Consider the following 6700-nt stretch of genomic DNA (forward strand, 5'->3'; position numbering starts at 1 on the left):
TGTCACCTTGAGTTATTAGGATGGGGGGGATGGGGTGGAATAAAATGGAGGGAGACCTGTGAGTTACGGATGAGAGTCCACTGGATTATGGAGAATGAGAGGAGCACGAGAAAGGGAAAGAGAAAATATAAATGGGACGAGAGGTAAGGAGGACAGATGACAGCGGTGAAGATACTATCTCTCTAAGTCCATAATGCAGGCTGCTTTTTCAATGTCAACTCTTAGTTTATCCTGTAAACACATGTCGGTCTCAGACTCTCTTTATTAATATAGAATATGCCTTTATTTCTTTCTCCCCCAATACGTGTTGCCCTATTTTCTCTTTCTCTCAATGCCTGTCCTCGCTTCCACTGCATCTCACCCCCACAATCCCAGAATGCACTAGAATACAAGTACCTACTTTTTAACAATTAACTGTTACCTAGCAACAGTGTGAGGGAAAGAGGTATAGGGAGAAAGGTTTTAGGCCGTAAAGAGAAGTCATTCTTTATAGTACTGTTAAAATAATTTTCTTATACAATAAAATATCAAACATACATGTATTACATGAATTAAGAGAATGTGAATTTGCTCAATTTAGTACATGAGCATTGGGCAAAATGGCAGATGTTTTGAGGTTGCTTACATCACACATACTCTATACTATATGCACCCACACAAGCACTTAACACTGGATAGGAACTGGGAGAGAATTTGGCTGGACGATGCTCCAGGACAGGTGATGCAGTGTCTATACATAGTGTGTACCTCCTAATATAGTGAAGACTGCAGAGTAGGCATTGAGGAGCTGTCCCCAGATCTGTGAGGTCCAAAAGGCATCCAGACACAGCTGAAGAGACAGCAGCACACAGCTGATACACAGCAGCCCAACATACAGGAGCTACATTGACACCGACAACCACAACATTCCTGCAGGGAGAGAGAGTATCAAATCACACACATGCACACACACTAAATGCAGAAACACATACATAGAGAAAGGATTCAAACAAAGATAACAGTTGGGTGTGTAATATCCTAGGGGCGGCAGGTAGCCTAGTGATTAGAGCGTTGGACCAGTAACCGAAAGGTTGTTAGATCAAATCCCCGACCTGACAAGGTCAAAATCTGTCGTTATGAACAAGGCAGTTAACCCACTGTTCCTAGGCTGTCATTGTAAATAAAAATGTGATCTTAACTGACTTGCCTAGTTAAATAAAGGTTCATAAAAATAAAAAAATAATGTTGCAGATGTCTGTTTTACTGGTAATACAGAGAGAAGAATAAAACAAATTCACACCTAAGAACTGGTTAATCCTTTACAAAATATTTGTTGATATTTGCAAAACAGTTGTTTGCTCAGAGCTGAGGGCGAGTCAAGGTGGGATATACAGTAGATAGCAGTAGATGCATGTAGACATAATAGGTTCGATGATAGATGAGGTATAGGCGTGGATGTCATAACAGTTTATGGTTATAATAACAGGAGTAAATAGGGTTGAAGATGTAGTATCGGGGTGAGAAAGAGGGAGAGAGCGGGATGGGATGTGGAGAGCGAGTAACAGATGGAGTGAAAGGACATTTACAAGTGATAGAACACTGGGAGGGTGAAGGACAGAAGGTGAAAGGAAGCACTAGGGAGAAAGGGTTAAGGAGGAGAGGGAAATGACATGGTTGCCGCGGCAACAAGAGCCAGCATTTCCATTGCTGAGTGTAAAAGTTTTGATGGTGGAGATGACAGAGTGCCATCGTGTGCCATTAGGGGTTAAAAGATACATGCTCTACGTCAGGTTCGGGAAGCACACTATAATGACTACTGAATCTTAACTAATCAAATCAATCAGGAGTGTTTCAATTAAAGACCTGCTCCGGAACATTTGCGACTTGTAAGTATTTTTTAAACCTCCCGCTTTGGGCTGGATGTGTCAATGTGTAGTTCATACCTGCATAATCTAAGAGCAGAATTACTGTTTTACCTCAATTAGCCACGAAATCCCTAGCTTGAAAGCAACTGTTTACTGAAAACCGACTGTTTACTGTTTCCTGTTTACTGGCACCCTTTTCCCTACATTTTCTCCCACGTGGGCCAACCCCCTAGCAATTTGCGCTAGCGAGAGAGCAATGACGTGTTGCACATATCTGCACATACAGTATGTGACGTAGTACGCAATTTTCGAGGACCACTTTTGGCTCGTGAGTGCTACTTTCAGAATTACTGGTATACAAAAGTACACAAAGTATTTACGAAAGTACCGGAGAATCTCTTTTACTTGATGATTCAATTGAATAGAATTTATATGGATTGACCTCCTAGCCCTGGTAGATGTGTTATCATTACAGAGCATGTCCTTTCTAAGAACCGCTGACAACATTTCAATATACATGATTAACATGACTTAACTTTCATGAAGAGAAACCTGCATTACATCATTATGAGATTCTTTCATAAAACACTAATTAGTTGTAGTTGAAATAACAGCAAGAGGGGGTACATAATCCTTGTTTGGTTTTATACAATACTCCAGTAAGGTCCAGGAATTGAAAGTAATTAACATTTGCATATAGCCTCACCTTCCTCTCGTGGTACATAGCCTCTGCACCCACCAAGGTAATACAAGCAGGATGGTATGGCACCAAACGCTGTCAACCTTGTGGCTTAGCGACACTTCCCTGACAACCACAGGAGGTCTGTAAGGTCACGGTGACGTCACAGCAGGGGATTGAAGGTAGAAACCATACATCATGAGAAAGGACACCTCAGACCCCTGGAAGAGAGAAGCAATAAAGCACAGAGGCCCACCATGAGTCACAGGGACAGCACCGAGATGATAGCACCATCAAATGTAATGGCCGCTGGGTGGGGGATCTAGAGAGGGTAACCAAAGGGTAGCCATAAGACAAACCTGCTTAATTGGGGTCTTCACTCTCCTCACTTCTCATTCTGTAATATGATCTCAATATGTCCATCAGACTTCTCTGGTCCCCTTAGCCCCTGTTCCCTGGCCTGTGTAAACCCTCACCCAAACACATTAACCAGCACCCAGCCTGTCACTGCTGCTGGAGAAGGCCATTCCTTCCTCTAAGTATGGAGGCCTTGCTGGGATGCCGATGCCTGACTGCCCCCCCCCCCCCCTCCTTTCCTCCCGGTATCCGTAGTGATTGAAGCAGGGTTCTGTGGTTGCTAGGAAATGTGGAAAGTGTGGCAGTCGGCCTCAGCAAGAGAGGGAACCTGCCATGAGGATGTTGTGTGGGCCTTTAGGAGAGGATGCACCCTGCTGGATACACATAGTCACTCTCTCTATTAGTCATAATGCAGTTATCTCTGTTATTCTGCTCTGATAAAGGACATCTCCTTAGCGTAAAGCATTTCAGATGCTAAGAATTCTCTCTATTAAATGACAGATATTTGCAGTGAAATTAGACTGCCTTGGATTCATTTTTAGACTGCCAACGGACTCGCTCTTGTTTGCTGTCTCCATTACTGTAAAGTGCCTCCTCTCTTTTCTCAAGGACAGGAGGAAAGGAAAGATGGAGGGATGAATGCAGCCAAAGCTACTCAAGATGCTGTGCTAGACTAGGACATTTGTTTTTCATAGAAAGGTATCAGATCAACCCGTTCTAATGATTCAATGTCTATTATAATTGCACCAATTGTAATATTGTAGGACACAGACACTTCACCAGTAAAGAGCAAACGCCAGTAAACTGTAGATATATGCAGAACTGTAGATGCATGGCATACAAGCACACACGTCAAAGGCCTTGTTGGATTCATATTAAAAAGGGGTAATACATGCAAATTTCTCATATTTTGCCTGCCGCTGTGACGCTCTAGTGTTTTTTGATTAGCATGTTGCATTTTTCTGGTATAACTCTGACTCCATGTGGTCATCATTGAAATTGCACATTGCAGGCCATGCGTGCGGTGCACTGGTAGTTGGTTGCCATAGCAATCGGATGTCATCAGACAAGCTGTAAGGTGGTGTCTTACATGTCTCTTCTGATTGCATTCCTTTAAACTACTTCATTTGTGAAGATAAACGTCTGAAGCCTTAATTGGGGAGGATGGGCACGTGGTAATGGCCGGAAAGGTATCAACAACATCAAACACATGGTTTCCATGGTTTCCATGTGTTCGGTGCCATTCCATTTTCTCCGTTCCGTTATTCTGAGCCGTCCTCCCCTCGGCAGCCTCCACTGCTGTGAACTACACCCACCTGCCTACAGCATTTCTATACAGAGAGATCATTCTACTGGACAGTGACAACCTTTGACCAGACTACAATATCCTCATAGAGAAAGTACAGAAGTCATTGGCGAAAAGTTTTGGGAGCCCTGCAGGTATAAATAAATACCCTGTGTGGTACCTTAATGAAGACTCTATGCTGAAACACATAGCTGTTTTTATATGATATATGCCCAGCATATGAAGGCCTTTTGTAACTTCAACATTTGCCTGAGTGCCTGGACCTTTCTCTCTTTGGTTGGATTTGAGTTTTCTGTTTTTCTGATCAAAAGTAAGTAGCGCTTTATAGTTGATGATGTGATTCTAGTAATATTATACATTTGAATACAGTGGGAAATGTGATGGTTAAAAGAGGTCTATTGAAATGTGTAGGCTACAGTATAAAGAAAGACATCCAGTACAGGTACTTAGCCAGTGTTCCTCCCTGCGTGAGTTCAGGGTTTAGAACTGTGCTCCAACTGGGTTGTTAATTGCTCATCCAGTGATTTGATTGGCATCCTGAACACTTGCTTTTCATGTATTAGACCTTTTCGACAAAACCACCTCAGGTCGGTCGAGTGCATGTCTTGAGTCTTTGCTGTTACTGGAGCCATTCAAGTGTTCCTACACAGGCATAGATGCAACTTAATGTATGAAAGGGCTATCGTCGTTTTTCTTGAGATTATGCATATTGTTGACCCTCCTCACTTTGATAATCTGAAGATTAGCTAAATCTACAGACTGATTAGATCACTGTTCTGTTGAAAGGGGCAATCTGCAGTTGCTACATGCATTGTTTTTACTTATAAATCAATGATATGTACCCATTGATTCTTGAAGAACAGAATTTAGAAATGCCTCAAGACCGTAATTCAACTGTCGTGCCCCATCAGAACCCACAATATAAACTTGTTTTAATCCAATGTTTGTAAACAATGTAATTATAAATAAACACGGTATAGCCTCAAAACATGGTTAAAACTATAATGTTGATACCATGGATGGTCAGTCCTTGCATCCATAGCTCTGTCTATGAATTTGAGAGTGGTTTGATTTCTCCAGACCCATCCCTCAGCTTTTTACAGATAAAATCTTGGGGATTTAATGTTGTTATTGTTTCAATTGCAGATTGCCCCTTTAAGGTGGATATTGAGTTCCTTCTCCAAGCAACATTGTCAGCTTTGTGCTCCCTAAGGTATATGACATATCAGGTGAGGGTTAATTCACTGAAGAGGTAGATCATTAAAACATGCATTAAAACTGTAGACTCCAAATTCTAATTATTTTATGACCTCGCCTGGTATAACGTCCCTGTAAAAATAATATATTTCTTTATAGATAATGGAATACTTTATTGACAACAATATATTTATATTTTTGCCATGGCCTAGGCAGAGAAGTCCTGTAAATTTGCAAATATTTTACTGATTTTATGTGTTTTTTGTCAACTTTTTATTTTGTTAACTTATAAATTCAACAGTGTCATAAGACCGGCAATTCAGTTAGTTTTGTCAAGTTAACCCAAAGGCCAGATACCTAGCTTGCTAGCCTCTGGGTTATCTTGACAAAACGAACTGACTTGCCGGTCTTATGACAATGTTTAGCCTTCTTTTTATTTATTTAACTGGAGATGGCACAAGCTTGGCCATCATACCGTAGGCCTGTAGTTTTGAGTGGATCTCTCACTCCAAGGTGGACTATCCCAATAATTGATGTGCAGTGGATGTGACCACTGATTTCCCCCTACTCAAGCCTGCTTCAGGGTATCAGAGGAGCTGAGAACAGCATGTTCAAGGAGAGTTCTAAGAGAGAGTGAAGGCTCTTGACTGACTTGGAGACAGGTGTACTGTAGACTTGACCTACGTGCAGCCCACCGAAGTTGGATGTGACCTGGACGTGCCAGCCTCTGACTGTTGAAGGACATGTACTTGTTTGTTTTTAAGTGTCTTTGAGATTATCTTTATAAGGAAAAGTGCTATATAAAATAAATAAATATACAGTATATATATATATACTGTATATATATATACCAGCAAAGGATTTGATAATAATTTGTTTTAGAGTCAACAATGTTACAGAGAATGGACAAAGACAGCACAGTCGAACAGGGACACAACAATAACATTGCCTGTGATACATTATCTTACATTCACTTATATCAGTGCCTGTGTTTCCTGTATCTATATTGGATGGATATCGGTCCTTGTTGATGCCGCTCTTTTCACCTCTAAATTCTCTCAGTGTGACTAAGCATAGAACATGTTTGAGTGCTACGCTGCTTCTATGCATGTCAGGACTACTGCTACTGTATTTGTGAGTGTATGCATGTTCATACTGTGTATGTAGGTATGTATAGGCCTACATTTACTGGTAAGTGTGTGCATGTGCACATGGGTAACCGGCATAGACACATTTTCCATAGTTAGGGTTCTGTGATGCAGTTGCTATGGTAACCATGATAGAAATAGACGGGTATCTGCATGGGAACAAAATAAT

This window comes from Oncorhynchus mykiss, chromosome 13 (genome assembly GCF_057628025.1).
Source record: "Oncorhynchus mykiss isolate SJ-2025 chromosome 13, ASM5762802v1, whole genome shotgun sequence".
NCBI lineage: Eukaryota > Metazoa > Chordata > Actinopteri > Salmoniformes > Salmonidae > Oncorhynchus > Oncorhynchus mykiss.